This window comes from Thalassophryne amazonica, chromosome 6 (genome assembly GCF_902500255.1).
Source record: "Thalassophryne amazonica chromosome 6, fThaAma1.1, whole genome shotgun sequence".
NCBI lineage: Eukaryota > Metazoa > Chordata > Actinopteri > Batrachoidiformes > Batrachoididae > Thalassophryne > Thalassophryne amazonica.
In genome coordinates, this window is record NC_047108.1 from 115,557,682 (window position 1) to 115,580,906 (window position 23,225).

Sequence of the window (23,225 nt, forward strand, 5' to 3'; positions counted from 1 at the left end):
ATGTATCATATCACTGGGCGTGTATCGAAATGCATATCAAATTGTTGTCAGTGACGAGATTCACATCCCTATTCTCCACCAGTAATGGTCAGAATCGAGGTTTGAGGGAAAGAATCCGGTTCTCAAAACCTACACGGAAGCCTGAATCTGTTGGTTTGTTGGAGATAAGAGACAGAGGCAGAGAGCATTACAGGAATCTCATTTCCAAAACGCTCAATATTTGGATAATTTTGCAGCATATCTCATTCAAAGTGCAGAAGGTTAAGATTACTGTGGATCAATATGAAGAGAACCTCATGAACTGTTAAATACCTCAGATTTCTTCAAAACGCTTCAAGGTGTTGCTGCTATTTGCTGGATTGTTTTGCTTTTGTAATCATATTTTCCTTCCTATGGATCTTATTAGTTTTCTGACGTACAGTAATTATAATGTTCTCCATGAGACCGCTGACTTGTTAGGTAACTACCGGCCTCACGGTGAGCGGACATTGATGTGCCTGCTGTCCTCGCCACTGTCAGCGTGGCGTGTAAGAAATAAAAAGCAGAGATGCATTTTGAGCCCCCTAAAACCTTTCACCCTCAGACTGGCTCTCCCGGCATCTCTAACCTTTCATTGGACTCACAGTAAACCAGTGTCTTTTTGTGACGCACCATAAGTCCAAACAGACGCCGGCTCGGTGGTAACTAAAGGTACAAGACGAACTGCAGACACAAAGAGATTTGCAGACTTTGGTAGGAAATGAGATGCCTGAGCCTATGAATTGAGATGTGCAGGGAATAAATCTCTCATACAGGATCGTTCATAAAAAAAAATGGGGAAAATTCTTGAAAAATCTATTTGAAATGATGGCAGTGGATTTGTATCCAGGACAACAACATTCAAGCACGAAGCTCAGAGTAACACATGCAGGGGTCAGGTCAGGACTGGGAGCATTCAGGGGCTTCAGCATCGAGGACCCCAAAGCCGAGAAGACGACCACGTTTCACCTCCTTACAGCAGGATGACAGCTACGTCCAAGAGGTGTGTGTGTGGGGGGGGGTGGAGTAGTTGTTTGTCTGGGTGGTTGCCAGGCATGTTTGTAGCTGAATCATCTTCTCTTTTTTTTTACTGCAGAATACCTTCCTGATGTTGTCAGCAGTTCTAATTTCCACCGAGGTGTTTGGCCACGACAGTATCTTTACAGGAAAATGAAGGTTCAACTCTTTATGGACTTGTTGCTTCCTGTGGTACTGTATGTTTGCACAACTTGGACACTAACCAGCAACCTAAATGGGAAACTGGATGCTTCTGATACTACATCTCATCTGAGGATCCTTGGGTACCTCTGAAATGACTATTATGCAAGTGACTACTTAGAAGGGCTAGCATGAGGAGCATCACTTGCATTTTTCTGAGCATGATCCAGCACACGGTGTCAATAACCCCAGCAACTGGAAAAGGTCAAGGGAATGCCCACATTTCACCTAGCTGCAACAGATACCTGGTTACTTTTGAGGGATAGAGATGCTTTGATGATCGTCATTCAGCACCAAGGGTGGTTCTGTGGTGTGATGGATGTGGTGACGTGCACCCTGACCTGACTCAGGTTAGGGTTGGGTTAGGGGTACCCCCGAACCCAACTCACACCCAGGTCGAGTTTGCATCAGGCCGACTTCTCCTGTATCCAATAATATTGCAATTCTCAGAATGCAACAGGAATTAGTACTGCTTAGTTTAGATGCCGAAAAGGCATTCAACCAACTTGAATGGCCTTACCTCTTTGCTGTTTCGGAAAAGTTTGAACTGGGAAATAATTTAATTTCATGGATTAAAATGCTCTACAAGGACCCCTCAGAAAAAAATACGTACAAACCAAACATTATCCTCCCAATTTAAGCTCTGGAGAGGTACAAGGCAGGGTTGTGTTTTAAGTCCATTACTCTTCTCACTGGCACTAGAACCCCTGGCAGAATCTATTCGTAGACATCCTCAAATACATGGTTATAACACAAAATATACATTGAATAAAATCTCTTTATATGCGGACGACATTTTATTATATGTGACCACAGATCTCTATCCCGGCTATTCTTTCAGTTATCAACGAATTTGGAACTTTGTCCGGGTATAAGATTAACTGGGGTAAAAGTGAGCTACTGCCTGTAAGTTTGGACCAGTCTGATTGGCTTGCATCTCTCCCTTTTAAAGTGGCCTCAGAAAAAATTACATATTTAGGTATAACAATAACAAAATCTTATGGCTCACTTTTAAGTAATAACTTTACCCCATTGCTAGAAAAGCTGAAAGATAATATTCTGTTTTGGAAAACACTTCCCATTTCACTTGTAGGTAGGGTGAACGCAATAAAAATGGTATTCCTCCCTCAATTTTTGTATTTGCTACAAAATGTACCCGTGTTTTTGTCAAAGTCCTTTTTTAAAAAAATTCATTCGATTATTATGCCTTTCATTTGGAATTACAAAGCCCACAGAAAAAAAAAGAACGCCTTACAAAACACAAAATTCTTGGAGGACTATCCCTTCCTAGCTTTATGCATTACTATTGGGCTGTAAACATAAAAACAATCTCTTGTCTTCTTGATGACACAGCCCTTATCCCCAAAGGGCTGCAGATGGAACGAGAGGATTGTCTTCCATACTCTATAGGGGTAATACTGCTTTCTCCTACACCACAGACTGGTCAGCGTTATAATAATAATCCTTTCATTAGTAATACGGTGAGAGTTTTGAAACAGATGTTAAAACACTTGAAACTTAAAACATTCTGGCTGTACCTACCTATCTCATCCAACCCTTCGTTTCACCCTTCATGTACAGATGGAGCTTTTCATTTATGGAGAGAATTGGGCCTGTGTGTGATTAAAGACCTTTATTTAGACAACTCTTTGTTGACATTTCAACAATTACAAGAAAGATTTGGATTACCAAACAGTCATTTCTTTAGGTATTTACAAATACGAAATTATCAGGTCTTTTATACCACAATACCAAAATATTGTTCCAGATATATTGGATAGATGTCTAAATGAAAGCTCAGGCCCCGAGTTGAGAATATCGGCAATTTACAGTATACTCCAAGAAGAAGGTAATCCATCGACTGTTCATATCAAAGCAGAGTGGGAGAAGGAATTTGGGGTAGCTATTAGTGAAGAAATTTGGAAACAGGCTTTACTCAATATAAGTAATATTTCAATAAACGCTCGTCACTGCTTAATACAATACAAGATTGTGCATAGGTTACATTATTCAAGATTGAAAATTCATAAAATTTACCCAACAAGTTCACCTTTGTGTGAAAAATGTATGACAGAGCAAGGCACATTACTTCATTCCTATGCACTCTGTTCTAAGTTACAGCCGTTGTGGAGCAAATTTTTTGATTTTCTATCAAAAGTTCTAAAAGTCAGAATATCCCCCAATCCAATGCTCATTGTACTTGGGGTCTCAAAAGAAACAAGGAATATGAACCATGCACAATTGTGTTTTGTAGCATACTCTTTAGTTATTGCGAAGAAGCTCATTCTACAGTTTTGGAAAGGCAGTGACACTCCCACATTTAAGATGTGGGTCACAGAACTGACAGATACATTACACCTTGAGAGAATACGATATTCACTTAATAATGGCATAAACATTTTCAATAGGATTTGGCAGCCCTTGTTATCCTTTCTAGAAAATGGCTAGCATGTGCAGTAAGGGGTGGGTAAGGGAGGGTGTCAGGGGGTTCTATGTTCTTGTATTAATATTTGTGGAGTAATAGGACTTTAAGTTCAATTTTGATTTTTTATATATTTACTTTTCAATATTATTACTGAAGAGGCAATGGAAGTGTGAGTGATGTTTATATTTGTTTACTTAGCAAGCCTCGTTAATACTTGAAGTGCATTTGTTTATTTTCTATTTATGCACTTTACGTTGTGCTCTGTATAATATTTTAAAAAAAACTGTCAAAATGCATGTTTTAATACTGTTCATGCCTCTAATAAAAATATTTGAAACAATATTGCAATTCTGGCATATTTGGCAGTGTGGAGGTTTATGGTTAAAGTAAGCTTAGAATCTTCAGTAACTGTCATTATTACAGTAAGACCCTTTGGCTGCTCCCGTGTTTTCACTCTAGGTCACCACAGGAGATCTGAGATGGATATGCATGTCGATTTAGGTTTTAACCTGGATGCCCTTCCTGACACAAGTCTATATTACATAAACGGACTGCATTTATATAGCACTTTTCCATCCGCATCAGACGCTCAAAGCACTTTACAAATAATGCCTCACATTCACCCCGATGTCAGGCTGCTGCCATACAAGGTACTCAATACACACTGGGAGCAACTAGGGGATTCCGGTCAGGCTGGGATTTGAACAGAGGATCCTCTGGTCTCAAGCCCACCGCTTAACCACTAAACCATCACCTGGCCAAATCTGAAAGTGTTGGGACCTCTCTCGTCCATTGTATGGAAGTGGAGCAGGTGGGTGACACACTTTGTAGACATGTTTCTTTACCACTTTAAAGATTTTAAAAGCATTTTTCATGCAGACTTTAACTCAACAATCACACTTGTCGAGGTGGACCTCAAGCCACTGACCAAAGGTGTGATAAACAATGTGTGTGTGAGATGAACACTGCTGCATGCACAATTAGAAGGTTTCCAGTGTTTAAAATACAAATTAGGTATGAAGTCAGTGTTTAGGTTCATGGATCTAATATATAAAGCTGTGTGTGTGTGTGTGTGTGTGTGTGTGTGTGTGTGTGTGTGTGTGTGTGTGTGTGTGTGTGTGTGTGTGTGTGTGTGTGTGTGTGTGTGTGTGTGTGTGTGTGTGTGTGTGTGTGTGTGTGTGTGTGTGTGTGTGTGTGTGTGTTCACTATGCACAGCCACTATAATTAAGCAATTGACACCAAACTTGGTATGGTGACTGGGGGCAACAAGGGGGCAGTCACTGGGGCCCTTAGGTTGAAAGCATACGTGCACGAACACACACACACACAAACACAAACACACACACGGTCAGCCTTATACAGTGAGGAAAATAAGTATTAGAACACCCTGCGATTTTGCAAGTTCTCCCACTTAGAAATCATGGAGGGGTCTGAAATTTTCATCTTAGGTGCATGTCCACTGTGAGAGACATAATTTAAAAAAAAATCCGGAAATCACAATGAATGATTTTTTTAATAATTTATTTGTATGTTACTGCTGCAAATAAGTATTTGAACACCTACCAACCAGCAAGAATTCTGGCTCACACAGACCTGTTAATTTTTCTTAAAGAAGCCCTCTTATTCTGCACTCTTTACCTGTATTAATTGCACCTGTTTGAACTTGTTACCTGTATAAAAGACACCTGTTCACACACTCAATCAATCACACTCCAACCTGTCCACCATATCCAGGACCAAAGAGCTGTCTAAGGACACCAGGGACAAAACTGTAGACCTGCACAAGGCTGGGATGGACTACAGGACAACAGGCAAGCAGCTTGGTAGAAGACGACAACTGTGACGACAAATGATTATTTATTAGAAAGTTGAAGAAACACAAGATGATTGTCAATCTCCCTCAGTCTGGGATTCCATGCAAGATCTCACTTTGTGGGGTAAGGATGATTCTGAGAAAGCTCAGAACTGCACAGGAGGACCTGGTCAATGACCTGAAGAGAGCTGGGACCACAGTCACAAAGATTACATTAGTAACACATGATGCTGTCATGGCTTAAAATTCTGCAGGGCAGCAAGGTCATCCTGCTCAAGCCAGCACATGTCCAGGCCTGTTTGAAGTTCACCAGTGACCATCTGGATGATCAAGAGGAGGCATGGGAGAAGGTCATATGGTCAGATGAGACCAGAATAGAGCTTTTTGGAATCAACTCCACTTACCATGTTTAGAGGATGAGAACAACCCCAAGAAAACCATCCCAACCATGAAGCATGGGGGTGGAAACATCATACTCTGGGGGTGCTCTTCTACAAAGGGGACAGGACAACTGCACCGTATTGAAGGGAGGATGGATGGGGTCATGTATTGCGAGATTTTGGCAAACAACCTCCTTCCCTCAGTAAGAGCATTGAAGATGGGTCATGGCTGGGTCTTCCAGCATGACAGTGACCCCAAACACACAGCCAGGAGTGGCCTGACCAGTCTCCAGACCTGAACTCAACAGAAAATCTTTGGAGGGAGCTGAAACTCCAAACCTGAAAGATGTAGAGAAGATCTGTATGGAGGAGTGGACCAAAATCCCTGCTGCAGTGTGTGCAAACCTCGTGAAAAACTACAGGAAATGTTTGACCTCTGTAATTGCAAACAAAAGCTACTGTACCAAATGTTAACATTGATTTTCACAGGTGTTCAAATACTTATTTGCAGCAGTAACATACATATAAATAATTTTTAAAAATCATACATTGTGATTTCTGGATTTTTTTTTGTTTTTTGTTTTTTTTAGATTATGTCTCTCACAATGGACATGCACCTACGATGAAAATTTCAGACCCCTCAATGACTTCTAAGTGGGAGAACTTGCAATATCGTAGAGTGTTCAAATATTTATTTTCCTCACTGTATATTAGATCATGACCCGATCACTGGAACCCTTATTTTCGCAGTTCACATGGGAAAGAGTAGCACAAGCTAGGCTTAGAAAACTGGTAAGGATCTGTGAGCAGCAATATGGTTTAATGCTGAGAAAGAGCACTACAGATGCAATGTTTGCTCTGAGTATACTGTTGGAGAAGTATGGAGAAGGCCAGAAGAAGTTACATTGTGTGTTTGTGGATTTAGAGAAAGCTTATGACAGGGTACCAAGAGAAGAGTTGTAGTATTGTATGAGGTAGTCTGGAGTGGCAGAGAAGTATGTTAAGGTAGTACAGAACATGTACACGCATAGTGTGACAGTGATGAGATGTGCAGTAGGAATAAATATTCCCATCACTCAGTTATTTGCCTTTAAAGTCGTATCCAGTGAGATATGGGGCTCGTTTGTATGAAAGAAGCTGTTTTCACATTTTTGCACAGATGTTCATAAACAAAAAGAACAACAAAAAACCATTTTCAAACACAAAATGCTGAAGACGGCTGAACGAAGACAGAATGCGCTTCACGCCTGCCAGTAAATGAAGTCCTCAACGATGTCATTGGCTGGTGGCCTGAAGTGCTCACAGATGGTGGAGTTTTTTGTTTTATTTTTTGTTGCTGAAAGGAGAATGTGGCGGCACATCTGACGTTGTGAGTCAACTACAGTCGCCGCGTTGGCGAGTGCACTTTCTGGTAATTGCATGTGTGTGTGTTTGTCCATGTATGAGAGAGGTGGGAGTTGTGTGTCTGTGTTCGAGGGGCAGCTGTTGCAGCTCTGCTCAGTATTCAGCCGGCGTCGTCTCTGTGACAACGCTGGAGAGAAGCTCCGTTTCGTGGCTGCAGACGTGTTTACAGCAGCTGATTTGATGTAACCTTTCACCGCCACTTTCCGTCAAAGCCACAGCGCAGACATGACAAGCTCTCCTGCACTTCAGCAACAGACGGTGGGGAAAATATGAAAACTATTTTAGTGTTGTGGCTTTGCTTGCTTACATTCTGAGGCAGCGTCAGCTTCAACACTTTGGCCATGTGGTGCGTTTCTCTGTGCATGATGCAGGACACAGGATGCCTGAGTGCTGCGGTCCCCGGTAGCTGGAGAAGACCAAGGAAACGTCCAAGTTTCACCTGGCTATCAAATTAAATCATTTTTATTTATACAGCGCCAGATCACAACAAACAGTTGCCCCAAGGCGCTTTATATTGTAAGGCAAAGCCATACAATAATTACAGAAAAACCCCAACGGTCAAAACGACCCCCTGTGAGCAAGCACTTGGCAACAGTGGGAAGGAAAAACTCCCTTTTAACAGGAAGAAACCTCCAGCAGAACTGGGTTCAGGGAGGGGCAGTCTTCTGCTGGGACTGGTTGGGGCTGAGGGAGAGAACCAGGAAAAAGACATGCTGTGGAGGGGAACAGAGATCAATCACTAATGATTAAATGCAGAGTGGTGCATACAGAGCAAAAAGAGAAAGAAACACTCAGTGCATCATGGGAACCCCCCAGCAGTCTAAGTCTATAGCAGCATAACTAAGGGATGGTTCAGGGTCACCTGATCCAGCCCTAACTATAAGCTTTATCAAAAAGGAAAGTTTTAAGCCTAATCTTAAAAATAGACTGCCTCTACTGGTGGTTGGATATCACTGCGGTTTTGTATCACTTCCTGTTCCGGAGCACAGCGGTGTTTTTCTGTATCTGTTAGCTGTTTAATCTGCGCAGTTAGATTGATCTAGTTACCTAGATAACGATTTGTTTCACAGTGTAATCTTCACGTGCCTTAACTAAAGCACTCCCTCTGCTGAATCACCTCTAAATTATTTACACATTATTCACTTTGTGTGTTTTTAGGAATCCGCTAGCTTAGCACAGCTACTAGCTCTTAGCCGGTTTAGCATGGCGGCTTCTCCTGTCTCTCCCGCACTTTTCTGCTCTGGGTGTGAAATGTTTAGTTATTCCTCGGCCTCCTTTAGCAGTAATGGTACTTGTAATAAGTGTAGCTTATTCGTAGCTTTGGAGGCCAGGCTGGGCGAATTGGAGACTCGGCTCCGCACCGTGGAAAATCCTACAGCTAGCCAGGCCCCTGTAGTCGGTGCGGACCAAGGTAGCTATGTCAGATAGATGGTTATTTTAAAGATGTGGGAATTCAATTCAATTCAATTTATTTTCATTTATATAGCGCCAAATCTCAACTAAGCTGCCACAAGGCGCTTCACACAAGTAAAGTCTAACCTTATCAACCTCCAGAGCAAACACACAGGCGACAGTGTTAAAGAAAAACTCCCTCTGATGATTTGAGGAATAAACCTCAAGCAGACCAGACTCTAAGGGGTGACCCTCTGCTTGGGAGCAGATACCAATATTTTTGGGCTTATACTGGCCGATATCGTCAGCCAACCAATATGTCAGTCAGGCCCTAATCCTAAAACCACCAAATGCTTAAAAGACTGTCAACAATTCAAACTGCAATTGTCTATACATTTTGTTCAATGCATCAATGGTCAACCAGTTACAATATATAAAGGAGTTGTGCAAAATTGTTGCCATCTACATTTTGCACTTATAAATGGTTTCAGTTTTTATTTTGAACAAATATGCAAAAAATAAAAACACTTTTCATGTTGTCATTTTGGGGTGTTGTAACATTTTGAGAGAAAAAAAAATTAATTTAATCCATTTTGGAACAAAGCTGTAACATAACAATATGTGGAAAAAGTGAAGCGCTGTGAATACTTTCACCGTGTGTGAGCGTGTATATATATATATATATATATATATATATATATATATATATATATATATATATATATATATATATATATATATACTGTATATGAGATAAGCTGCAGACAAGATGATCACACAAATGGCAACAAATAAATAACCTTCTTGATGGATTGTAAATATTTTAGATTACGGTCAATTCTTATCAATATTAAGAGTATATTATTGATCTGAGCATGTTGAACTCAGGTTTGCAAATGAAAGCAACTCAGATCAAAAGTTAACCATGTTTGCACTTAATTTGTTTTTCAGTAGAATTAGGTAGGTATCTATCATTTATTGACAGAAAACAAACTGGAATAATTTGCAGGAAAGAGGGGAATAGCTCCTGAAATACCAATGATTCAGCTTTTCAACCACTCCCGGCATTTGTTGTGTGTTGTATTTTTTTCTCCACAAAATATGCACATCTTTGCAAATTACCTCATTAACATCAGTATTAAATGAGTACAGAGTGCTTGCAGAATCTAAGTGCTCATTAAAGGAACACCTATGGGCATTTTCTGATTAGATTGCGAGTCAGATACGTAAGGACGAGCCCAAATGAGCATCTGCAGAGGTGAAGTGTTTAAGCTGGACTGGATGGGAGAGATAAATGTTCATGAAATAAATTTATAGTGGACTTCTTGCATTCATTAAATTTCACAAGAAGACAGCTGATTTAGAATGATGGTACAAAAATACTAGATCATCATATGCAAATAGGGTTACAAACACATTACCACAATATCTTTCATTAAAGTCTCACATTCATTCCTCATTTCTGATTTTTACATATTTTATAAAAAATGTGGATTAATAAAGAGGATAAATTAATTTTTTTAAGCTGTCCATTTGTTTGGTGGCCAGTGAATCTCTACACCTGGCTACAGCTACCACCCTTAAGTAGTATTGAAACCTGCTTGGCCCATGGACTATATTTGTACTTGGAAGACCACTTAGGAACACAAGGAGCTATCAGCGTGTTTCTGTATTGAAAAAATGCTCAATGCCATTTGAGGACCTCGAACATCTGGAAGCAGCCAAAACAACAAAAACCCTATCTAAATTGACCATCCTTGGACCTTCATCCTCCAGCAAATATATCACTTCATGACTCCATAAGTCCTTTCTGGACATATTTCAATCTCAAAGACAGAGAACCTCAAGACATGAACACATGTCTTTAGCACCAGGTCTCTGCAGGATCCTGAAGTACCACTGAAATGACCTCCTCTCAAAAGAACAGTTGGTTAAAGAGACTCATTTGACATGTACTACTTGTATCTTGGAATACAAGATGTGACATTATGGAAATTTCTTTTTGTATGATCCAACAGAAGGAGCCTTTGTCTTGGAGGACCCCGTCATCTGAAAAAGGAATTTCTTTAATAAGATTGTTAAATTTCAGCAACGCTTTACTCGAAGGCACAGAGGACACTCCAGCTGAGATATGATCTGTTTGAGTTGAAAATTTTCTCTTTTGAGTTGTCCTAAGTGTTTTGGTGACTTACCTCATGGGTCTACTTCTAGAACAGTCACACAGTTTTTGAATACTCTACTAACAGATTTATCACACAGTACAAAACTGTATTTCTTAAAGACATACAACCCCTGGCAACAATTATGGAATCACCGGCCTCTGAGAATGTTCATTCAGTTGTTTAATTTTGTAGAAACAAAGCAGATCACAGACATGACACAAAACTAAAGTTATTTCAAATGGCAACTTCCTGGCTTTAAGAAACACTATAAGAAATCAAGAAAAAAAATTGTGGCAGTCAGTAACGGTTACTTTTTTAGACCAAGCAGAGGGAAAAAATATGGACTCATTCAATTCTGAGGAATAAATTATGGAATCACCCTGTAAATTTTCATCCCCAAAACTAACACCTGCATCAAATCAGATCTGCTCGTTAGTCTGCATCTAAAAAGGAGTGATCACACCTTGGAGAGCTGTTGCACCAAGTGGACTGACATGAATCATGGCTCCAACAGGAGAGATGTCAATTGAAACAAAGGAGAGGATTATCAAACTCTTAAAAGATGGTAAATCATCACGCAATGTTGCAAAAGATGTTGGTTGTTCACAGTCAGTTGTGTCTAAACTCTGGACCAGATACAAACAACATGGGAAGGTTGTTAAAGGCAAACATACTGGTAGACCAAGGAAGACATCAAAGCGTCAAGACAGAAAACTTAAAGCAATATGTCTCAAAAATCGAAAATGCACAACAAAACAAATGAGGAACGAATGGGAGGAAACTGGAGTCAACGTCTGTGACGAACTGTAAGAAACTGCCTAAAGGAAATGGGATTTACATACAGAAAAGCTAAACGAAAGCCATCATTAACACCTAAATAGAAAAAAACAAGGTTACAATGGGCTAAGGAAAAGCAATCGTGGACTGTGGATGACTGGATGAAAGTCATATTCAGTGATGAATCTCAAATCTGCATTGGGCAAGGTGATGATGCTGGAACTTTTGTTTGGTGCCGTTCCAATGAGATTTATAAAGATGACTGCCTGAAGAGAACATGTAAATTTCCACAGTCATTGATGATATGGGGCTGCATGTCAGGTAAAGGCACTGGGGAGATGGCTGTCATTACATCATCAATAAATGCACAAGTTTACGTTGATATTTTGGACACTTTTCTTATCCCATCAATTGAAAGGATGTTTGGGGATGATGAAATCATTTTTCAAGATGATAATGCATCTTGTCATAGAGCAAAAACATTCCTTGCAAAAAGACACATAGGATCAATGTCATGGCCAATTGAAAATCTTTGGTGGAAGTTGAAGAAAATGGTCCATGACAAGGCTCCAACCTGCAAAGCTGATCTGGCAACAGCAATCAGAGAAAGTTGGAGCCAGATTGATGAAGAGTACTGTTTGTCACTCATTAAGTCCATGCCTCAGAGACTGCAAGCTGTTATAAAAGCCAGAGGTGGTGCAACAAAATACTAGTGATGTGTTGGAGCGTTCTTTTGTTTTTCATGATTCCATAATTTTATTTTTATTATTATTATTATTTTATAATTTTTTCTTGATTTCTTATAGTGTTTCTTAAAGCCAGAAAGTTGCCATTTGAAATGACTTCAGTTTTGTGTCATGTCTGTGATCTGCTTTTTTTCTACAAAATTAAACAACTGAATGAACATCCTCCGAGGCCGGTGATTCCATAATTTTTGCCAGGGGTTGTATTCACTGACTTGGAAAAGTTCAGGTAGCCATCCTCTGTCTCGTCAGTAGAAAACTGGCTGTAAAACTGATTATATATACAATGCTTTTATTGATCTATTAGCTGATTACCCGCCCCAGTGTGGGTTTAATTCAGAGAAAGAAAAGAAAACTTCACCTTCACCAACAAACCTATCACCTCCCACTTATCCTGGATTCCAGGAAACTTTTAGGGGCGTGACAAAAGCTGCCACAAGTGACAGCTACTATTACTACTACTACTACCACAACAACTACTACTACTACGCTACTTTAAAAAATTTAGAGGTAAAAAGTTCAAAGGAAAAACAAGAAAACAGAAAAGTATGACACGAATCTTTTAGCACACTTGTCAGTGATAGTGCTCAATAGCCTGTGACACTCGTCGTATGTCAAAGTATATTTGTGACACGTTTAGCTAAATTCGGAGGTGCCATTTGGACAGGAGAGGGATATATACCCACACTCTCTCTCTCTCTCACACACACACACACACACACACACACACACACACACACACACACACACACACACACACACACAGAGTTGTCTCTTAAAATATAGATTTGTCTCTGGCCTCTATAAATGGTAAACTAGCGCAGGTAGCTGAGCGGATAAGGAGCTGGCCTGGCAATATGTAGACCTGGGTTTGAGTCCCGCTCATGCTGTCTGTGTGCTTCCTTGGACAAGACCCCTAATCTACAACCACAATTCCAATGAAGTTGGGATGTTGTGTAAAATGTAAATAAAAACAGAATACAATGACGGACACAGTGTCATGATTGGGTATAAAAGGAGCGTCCCCAACAGGATCAGCCATTTACAATTAAAGATGGGGTGAGGATCACCACTTTGTGAACAACTGTGTGAAGAAATAGTCCAACAGTTTAAGAACAATGTTTCTCAATGTTCAATTGCAAGGAATTTAGGGACTCAATCATCTACAGTACATAATATAATCAGAAAATTCAGAGAATCTGGAGAACTTTCTGCACTCAAGCAGCAAGGCCGAAAACCAACATTGAATGCCCATGAACTTCGATCCCTCAGCACTGCATTAAAAACTGACATCATTGTGTAAAGGATCTTAGCGCGTGAGCTCAGGAAGACTTCAGAAAACCATTGTCAGTTAACACAGTTCATCGCTACATCTACAAGTGCAAGTTAAAACTCTACCATGCAAAGTGAAAGCCATACATCAACAACATCCAGCGCTGCCTTCTCTGGGCCTGAGTTCATTTGAAATGGACAGACGCAAAGTGGAAAAGTGTGCTGTGGTCTGATGAGTCCAAATTTCAAATTGTTTTTGGAAATCATGGACGTCGTGTCCTCCGGACAAAAGAGGAAAAAGACCATCCAGATTGTTACCAGCACAACGTTCAAAAGCCAGCGTCTCTGATGGTATGGGGGTGTGTTAGTGCCCATGACATGAGCAACTTACACATCTGTGATGGCACCATCAATACTGAAAGGTACATCCAGGTTTTGGAGCAACACATGCTGCCATCCAAGCAACGTCTTTTTCAGGGACATCCCTGCTTATTTCAGCAAGACAATGCCAAGCCACATTCTGCACGTGTTACAACAGCGTGGCTTCGTAGTAAAAGAGTGCGGGTACTAGACTGACCTGCCTGCAGTCCAGACCTGTCGCCCATTGAAAATGTGTGGCACATTATGAAGCGCAAAATACGACAACGGAGACCCCGGACTGTTGAACAACTGAAGTCGCACATCAAGCAAGAATGGGAAAGAATTCCATCTACAAAGCTTCAACAATTAGTGTCCTCAGTTCCCAAACGCTTATTGAGTGTTGTTAGAAGGAAAGATGATGTAACACAATGGTAAACATACCACTGTCCCAGCTTTTTGAAACGTGTTGCAGACATCCTCTTGTGAAAAGTGTAGGAACACGGACCCACAACAGGGGGCGCAAATGAACAGACAATGGAATAAGCCAAATATAACAAATTTAATGTTGTGAATGTGCACAACAGAGCAACAGACAATACAATTGAGATTAACAGTCAAATTAGTTACGGTGGTGTGTGAGCAGGCTCGAGGATAGAAGACGCCCGTCCAGAAAAGAGCCGGATCCCACACGCCTTCCACTCCACCGGACCTGAAGCAATCTTGGAGCCACCAAGCGCTGGGTCCCCAGGTGGCCACTGCCTCCGGCTGTCAGATCGGGTACTGCTGGCAGGAAGAACAGACAGGTGATGGTGGGTGCGTTAACACCCAGCAAACAGTTCAATATAAAGGTGGAAAGCACCTCCACCTCTCAATCACAATGCTCACGGAGCTCGTACAGATCCTGAAGTCACACTAAACAGAGTCTGCAAACTCAGAATTAATGTCAGTCAGCACAGAAGTAAAGACGTTACCACTGTATGGCACCAAAAAGGCTGAGACGTTTACTTGTTCGGTAGACGATTTCTCGGCAGTGAGGTGAAGATGCTGCCCGGCTCTTATGGAGGTGTGGATGATGATGATGAGTGACTGCTGGCGTTGTTGATGAGTGACAGCTGCCACTCCCGGTTGCTCTGGTGCCCTCACGTGCCTGAAGCCCGCACTTCAGGCAGGACGCCCTCTGGTGGTGGGCCAGCAGTACCTCCTCTTCAGCAGCCCACACAACACATCCATTTAAAAAATGAGCAAATATTTGCACAAAAACAATAAGGTTTATCAGTTTGAACATTAAATATCTTGTCTTTGTGGTGTATTCAGTTGAATATAGGTTGAAGAGGATTTGCAAATCATTGTATTCTGTTTTTATTTACATTTTACACAATGTCCCAACTTCATTGGAATTGGGGTTGTACATCGACTGGGGAAGTAGCCTGCATTTGACTGGCGTCCCGTTCAGGGCAAGTCGTAGCATCTCATCCACTTAACGAAATAAACACAGGTGGCAGTGGGCCTCGGGGCCTATAGGGGACTTATTTCTTCTGAAAATGGAGGGACTGTGTGTAAAAAGTATTGGAATTTCTAAATGTTTAATATGATACTTTTATTAAACCCCTTGAATTAAAGCTTAAAGTGGATGCTACAATCATCTTCACTGTGATGGTGTATCGAGCCAACCACCCCCCCGAAATAAAAAATAAGTGTCCAAGTCCGAATACTTATGAGCCACACTATCTCTTCTGTATCCAAATGTCAGTCCGCCCCCAGCCCAAAGTCGTCTCTCGCTGAGTTCGGAATGGCCCGTTGTCTTCCAGCACTGTACTGAAGAGCTGTAATGAACAGATGAATGGAGACGCACTTTAATGCCGTGCAGAAAGATGAGCTTAAACACTGTGATAATAAAAGTGTTTCAGGGTCTAATCTGGGGAGATGAAGCACCAGTGATGGAAGATGCCTTGCAGCTGTTTACAGTCCAATCCATCGTTCTACACTGTGAGCAAGAGTCTGCCCATTGTTTATCCAAACACGATTTTCTGAGCCAGTGAGCAAACTGAGCTCCTCTGTGACGCCAATTAGAACCTGAAAAGGTGAGTTTTAAGAACGTTAAATCAGAGGATGAGAGAAATACTGAAGTACCACTCATTTAGCTTATCAGCTGCAAGTGTGTGTGTGTGTGTGTGTGTGTGTGTGTGTGTGTGTGTGTGTGTGTGTGTGTGTGTGTGTGTGTGTGTGTGTGTGTGTGTGTGTGTGTGTGTGTGTGCGCGCGCACAAAAATGACTTTCAAAAATGTAATCCCTTTGTAATCACCAATATTTTAACTACTAACTTGAATTTAATGACATATTTTTCCTCATTAACTGTAATGGATTAGAATTAAATTTATTTTGTAATTTAATTACGTAACTCTGTTACATGTAATGAATTATAACATTCATTTTTAATGTGCCATCAGACTGTGTGTATGAAAACAGATTAGCCACTTCCAAAAATGGAAAATGAGATTGAAAGTAAAACCTTTGAAATCATAATCATATCATAAAGAAATGAAATCATATCATAAAGAAGCAAATATAATTTGATTTATATGGAATGTTCAATTTATAAGTGGGACTTATTGTATATTTGAATGTGTGGGTATGTATATGCGTATGTAGATATATAGATATGGGTAGGTGTATATGTATATGTATATAAGTGACTGTGTATATGTATGTATATATTTATGTTTGTAAAGTATATATGTATGTATATAGGTATATATGGCACAGCCCAAGCAGAGGGTCACCCCCAAGAGCCTGGTCTGCTTGAGGTTTCTTCCTTATAGGGAGTTTTTCCTCACCACAGTTGCCTAGTGCTTGCTCTGGGGGTTGGTAAGGTTAGTCCTTACTGGCGTAAAGTGCCTTGATTCAACTTTCTTGTGATCTGGTACTATATAAATATAATTATAAGTGAATAGTATATTGATGTGTATGTCTGTGTGTCGACATGTAGTAGTGAATTTGTATTTATGTAAATATGACTGATTAGAATTGTTGGACTTGTACTAGCAGGGGTGGGCGCTAATAAGCTTTGCTTCAGCCCACACCCTTTCGGACTCACTAGTTTTGTGTGCCGAATAAAAAACTGTCACTTGTCACTTGTCACAAATATCAAGGCGAAACTTAAATTGTTCATGTTTTCGATACACCACGGCCCACACATCCTACTCTGCAGACTTTTTTTTTTTACATTCAACGTCGCATTTCTTGATATTTTCCTATAATTCCACTTCATTTATATTCAGCAGGAGGAGGAGGAGAGGACCTGCAGGTGGACCTCAATGGCCCACAAGTGATCAATTTGGGGAAGAGGTAGAGAGAGCAATTCTGAGGAAGAATTATCATGATTTACTGCCTTTCTCACTGTTATTTAGTACTTACGTCAAACGCAGCCAGATAGAGGGGAACTCGTGGGAGAATCCCAATGAGGGTAGAACAAATCAAAGGCAGCTAAAATGTAATTATCCGAGGAAGAGAGAGTGCGTGGAAAGAAAGGAGCTATGAAATCAGTTTCTTGTGTCAATAAACGTGTGCCCAGAGTGCAAAGAGAAGGCTTCAACAAACTGGAGGAAACGTTCCAATATCCGGAGTTCAATGCACAAAATGTGTGCACCTCAATTTGACTGTGAATAAAATGTCAGCAAAGTCAAAAAACAATCAATATCAATCTTTTCTTTTTAAAGAGGTGACACTTTTTGTTTGTCCATTAGCAGGATTTCTCAAAAGGCTTTTAGCAGATCAACATTATTAAGACGAAGGATCTGAGGTGCACGTGGTCACCAAAGTGCTTCCTGATGAGGTTGGTATGGTCTAGAGTCTAGGCCCTTACAGAAGGCCCAACAGGATCAAGGGTCAAGGAAGAAGTCCTCAACAGCAGATCAGGTGGAGGAGGTGATGGTTTGGAACATGATGGCTGTGAAGGCTGCAACAGGTCCTCAGACCATGATCATCTGGGATTTCCAGGCTATCGGACCAGGATCTATCAGGTACCGTGTGTTTGTTGGCGTGCAACGACGTTCTCATGACAAACCCACAGACAGATGTCTCTGGATCAACCCTAGATGTAGAATTCCATCATCCCCTCCAGGAATCTACTAAGAGACAATCTTCTTCTCCACCGAGGGATTGCCACGACGACACGCGTTTCATGTTTTGAGGTGTATTTTGGCATAATTTGGTGCTTTATAAATAAAGTACATTGAACTGAATCTAATCCTGGTGCCATATTCCAAGATCTCTACGAGACGGCACCCAGATGCAGCGCGAGTCCTTCGCAGGTTATTTCTCCAACCATGTCCGGTACCTGTTTTTAACCGGGTGAACTGGGAAAATGCAGAAGCAGCATCTTGTCCTAAGACGCAGACAGGACGTCTGATCAGAAATCAAACAGTTTTCATGTTCGCACGATATGTTTTAAAGTTCAAAACTGGGAAAATAAAATGATTGTGTAGATGTTCAACTGCAGCTTAACTCGAATGTGTGCAGGAATGGAAAGTTTCATCCAGCCCCCCTCCTTGAATGGCAGCTTCATCCATTATAAGAGTGCTGTTTACTTATTGTGATCAGCTGACCTTTTCAAACAGACCAGCACGAGGAAGAATTCCCATTTAGAAACACTGACCTTTTTTTTAATGCAGTGGGAGCTGAGTCTGAAAGCAGACTTATCAGACCTTTCCATCTAAATTAAAGCCAAATAAACATGGTTCACAAATAACGTGGCATTCTCTCACTCACCGGGTTCGACTGCCGCTGAGTCATCCGCCCGACCACAACCTCTCCATCGATTGCGTCATTCCCGCCTTAGTTCGGGTCACTTCCATTTTCTCCACTTAATTAATCCACTGAACGTATTCAGTTCATCTTTGAATATTAATTGAAAAAATGTCAATCATTTTCCTGCACAAGTGTTCAGCTCCTGGATTAATTTCCTGTACAGTCCTTTAAAGCGAGATGCATATTACTGCAAGACATTAACATCTATATGCAGCGCATGAGGCGATCAGAGAGGTCACCGTCTCCACACGGAGGTCAAACCGCAGCGCCGTGAGGCTGCAGGCAGATTCAGCACAGCGGAGCTCCGTTAGCTCCAAATAACAACGGGCATAAGCAAAAAAAAATTAAATATAAAAACTCCACGAGTCAGGCCACAGAGGCTGCAGCTGCGTTTTCAGCTCAGCTGATAAAGCAGCACCTTCGTGCACAATGTGGAGCTGCAGAGGAGAAGGTGAGATGTGGATCAGATAGAGCGCACGAGGCTGAAGCACTGTGACAGTGCAGGTACAGCTTGTCCGTATACACCACAAACATTTGATTTGAAAACAAGCCTATATTTCTTTTCAGAGCTGTCTGGGTGTCTTGGTGGCTTTCCTCACCCGTCTCCCTCTGGTAGGGTCACTTAAGTTTTGAAAACTGCCTACTTGGCTCAGATTTAGGGCCCATTCACACTATGACGTGAAGCAGCTTCCTGTCTCCAACGTAGGATGACGTTTGTTGACGGTCCACTGACTCGCACATAGTTCAACCTTCGCCATCAGAGGGCGGATGCATTTGTAGCGTATTCCTCGGAGCAGTAGTGTAGCTTGGCGAGGCTGAGCATCAATTTGATGTATGAGACGTCACATGACAGACACTACTGGTGCACCATTGAGACAGATTTTACATATTCGACATATTTCTTCATGTTTCATACATACATACATTTCAAGGGATCCAGAGGAGGTGGTGCGTCCAGTCAAACCTCCGACGTTGGCCAGCAGAGGCCAGCAGTAACAGTGTGCTAGTGGAGGTGACATAGCGATAAGTGGAGCTCAACTTTTAGTCTAAACATCGACCATTTTAAGCATGTTGAAAACTTTTCTGGGACCATGATGAACATCAGCATTGCCCAACTGGCATCAGCTTCGCTCCTGCAGTAACCCTGGTGCTGGTTAAATGTAAGCACTTTTTGGAAAACACGGACTAATCATCAGCGTGTGAACGAGCTATAACCACAAAGTACTATCAGTCACAGTATTACAGTATTTTTTAATGATTGCTGTTAATGAAGTCCAGGACATATTCATTCAACATTCATGTGTTCCTCCCTTGAACAACTTTAACTTTAGCAAACCTGTACAAACTGAAATTGACCTTTGTCACCATGCTTGCGGTTTTTCTCCCATAATTCCATAGAATTCAGTCATAGATAGTCCAAACTATACCTTTTTGGAATCTTTATGATCAGGCAAATTATGTGGTTTCAATATGATCGGAGCATTTTTAAATTTTGACCCCTGTGTAATTTTTCATTATACAAATAATGAATGTTTATGAGTTCAAAGGTACGAATATTTCATGAGGTGAAAGATGGAATGTTCCATTCAACGAGGCGAATAAAATATCCGTTCCATTGAAAGGGTCCAAAATTGCAGCAATGTAGTCTGTGATGCCGTCCACTGACTACCAAAAAAGAAAAGACTTTGTGTAGTGACTCAGTCCAGCGAAAAATCACATCAGAAATTTGTCCAGCTTTTCATTTTTTCATCCTAACAGCTCTTTGTGCCTCCAGGTGACTTTACAGCGTGGTGGATTTGTTTATTTTTGTGTGTGTGTGTGTGTGTGTGTGTGTGTGTGTGTGTGTGTGTGTGTGTGTGTGTGTGTGTGTGTGTGTGTGTGTGTGTGTGTGTGTGTGTGTGTGTGTGTGTGTGTGTGTGTGTGTGTGTGTTAGAATTATTAGCAGCGTCAGTTAGCTCCTTCAAATCATCATCTGCCAGCAAAACAAACTCTACTATGTTTAGCCAAATGCCACCCCCAGTAGTGTGAGCACGCTTTGTGGTCTGGGCGTGCAATAGTGCATTTCATATATCACCAAAATTGCACGCTAAAAAGAACTATTGCACAGTCAATGAAACACAACGGCAAATGGTACGAATAATTCATGTCATGTGACATACAAGCCACCAATCAAATGACAAGGATCCACTCAGCCGTTATATAATTACTCCTATTTGGATGCCTATTGAAAAATCAACTGGATAGTCTGTTTTTGGAATAGTAATGTCTCAGGAGTGTTTGTGCCAAATATCACCATTTGAAAGATTGTTTTAGCTGCTACACAAATATGATCCATCAACAGCGGCTTATACAGCAGTAAATCCCTTAAGCATTTCTTTACTCCTGACAGATAATCAGATGCCACCCAATATTACTTTCATCAAAAAATAGTCCCCACGAGCATCACCCGATCAAACTCACGTCTTCTGCTTCCCAAATCCTAATTTTAAACACTCAAACAAGATTACAGGATTAAAGCCTACTCTGGAAATGCTACAAATGAAAAGGATTTGCAAGATTATTTCAATATCTGCATGAGACATGATTTGGACTGAAAAGCATTCCAGCAGGTCTCAGTCAGCGACGGGTTAAAAAGCCTGAACCAAATCCCACCTGTGGCCAGTTTTGGGAACACAAAACTCATCAGCGCAGTCTGTCTTCACCAGGATGAGGAGATGGAGCAACCACTCATCAGGTCAGGTCCCGCGCTGGGGCCACACAATCTAACCACACTCAGTCCTGGGTAGCAACCGACCAATGAGATAAGAGTGATTCTGTATTGTCAACTCGTGTCTGTCAGCTCATTGGTGAAAAGCAGGAGAGAGGCTGGGATCAAATTTACCGTAAGTTTCCATATAAAGCGCCAGTCAATTCCATTGACATTTTACAGACTTTCTGATTCTCACAGAAATACGGGACAAACTGCGTCCTGTTTCAGGTCAATACGGAACGCACACTTTTATTCCCAAATAAGGGACGATTCCGTTTTTCAAGGGACTGTTGGCAACCCTAGTTTGTTTCCAGTTTGCTTTAGCGGTTAGCGATAGCTAGTGATTGATGAGTTGAAACCAATGGCAACTGTTTTACAGATTACTCAAGCGAGTTTTTTGCTTTGTAGGGAAAATCCAGGTGACGCCACAGATTGTGGTGAATTTTAAATTCCAATAAAAATGTCATTACACCATTATATTATTGAAAAATATGACAAATGCAAGCTGAGTGAAACTTTTAGCCGTTCTTGGCAATCTGTGAAAATACAGTACAGTGCTGATTTGAATCAAGTGCCATTAGCCGAAGAAAGCAGCCGGCCAGCAGCTGGTCAATACTGATCACTTAAACAGCGTTCACGTTGCAGTTTTAGCACTTTGTTGTTTTGTTGTTGTTGTTGATGTGGTTTTACTTTCGTAATTACAGGCAGCGGCGGTGGCCGTGCTTATTTAGCTAATGCTAAGAGCCTCCGGGGAGAAGGACACAAACAGCAGCTGAGAACGGGAGCCATTTGTTATAATTTAATATTTATCTATCGGAGGAGGTCGAGTTATCAGGAGGAGCTAAACTGAAATATGCCCATGCGTGCCCAGTCAGAGTCAGCAGAAAATACAGAAAAACAGCCACCGAAAGTAGAAACGAAAGAGAAGGAAGAAAGAGGCTTGTGTGAATGTGAGCGTCAGAGAGACGAGAGGAAAAGATGAGAAATGCACGCGTGCGAAATATAACAATTACAGCAGAGTTGGAGCTTTTGATTTCTCAGTTCAGCGTAGATAGTCCTGTTTTATAAAGCCTTCAGTCCACTGCCACTTCAGACCAAGGACCACTTAATTAATTAAAAATAATAATAAAAATGTTGTGGACCACCAAGCTCCACAAATATCCAACAATAATAAAGATATATATATATATATATATTAATTTAAATGTTACATTACAATTTTTACCAATATTTCACCAATTTCACCTCAGACCACTAGGGGTCACTCACGGATGACCAGTGGTCCGGGGACCACTCGTTGAGAAAGGCTGGTCTAATGTAACAATGTAGTCAGCTTTAAAAGACAAAAAAAAGAAAATCCTATTTGACACAAGGACAATGGTTCCCAATGATTTTCTCGTTACGAAGTGCCCCTACTTGCACCAAAGAAAGTCTGAGCCCCCGCCCACCCTCCCACCACCCCAAGGCCACGTGCACCCCATTCCCCTACAGAAAAAAGTGATTGATTACTTTTTTGTTTTTGTCCGAACATGATCCGTCTTTTTGACTGACAAATAAGTGTGTTATTAGGATCTTATTTAACAGGTGAACTTTTAATTTTGATAACCTGAGAGCAGACAAAACCTGGGGCACCCCAAGTGATCTCTGCCATCCCCCTAAAAGGGGTGCTCAGACCCAGAGGTTCTGAACCAGGGATCTTGGAAATGG

The 23,225-nt window shown here is 41.2% G+C and overlaps 1 protein-coding gene and 1 long non-coding RNA gene across 2 annotated transcripts in view; one reads left to right on the forward strand and one right to left on the reverse strand.

Moving 5' to 3' along the window:
* The window catches only part of kazna (kazrin, periplakin interacting protein a), a 461,830-nt gene that overhangs the window by 374,529 nt on the left and 64,076 nt on the right, over positions 1 to 23,225 (reverse strand). The window lies entirely within an intron of this gene.
* Positions 1,507 to 23,152, forward strand: LOC117512954. The gene is made up of 3 exons (XR_004561425.1): positions 1,507 to 1,518; positions 13,447 to 13,452; positions 23,077 to 23,152. It is a non-coding gene; the product is annotated as an uncharacterized LOC117512954 (long non-coding RNA).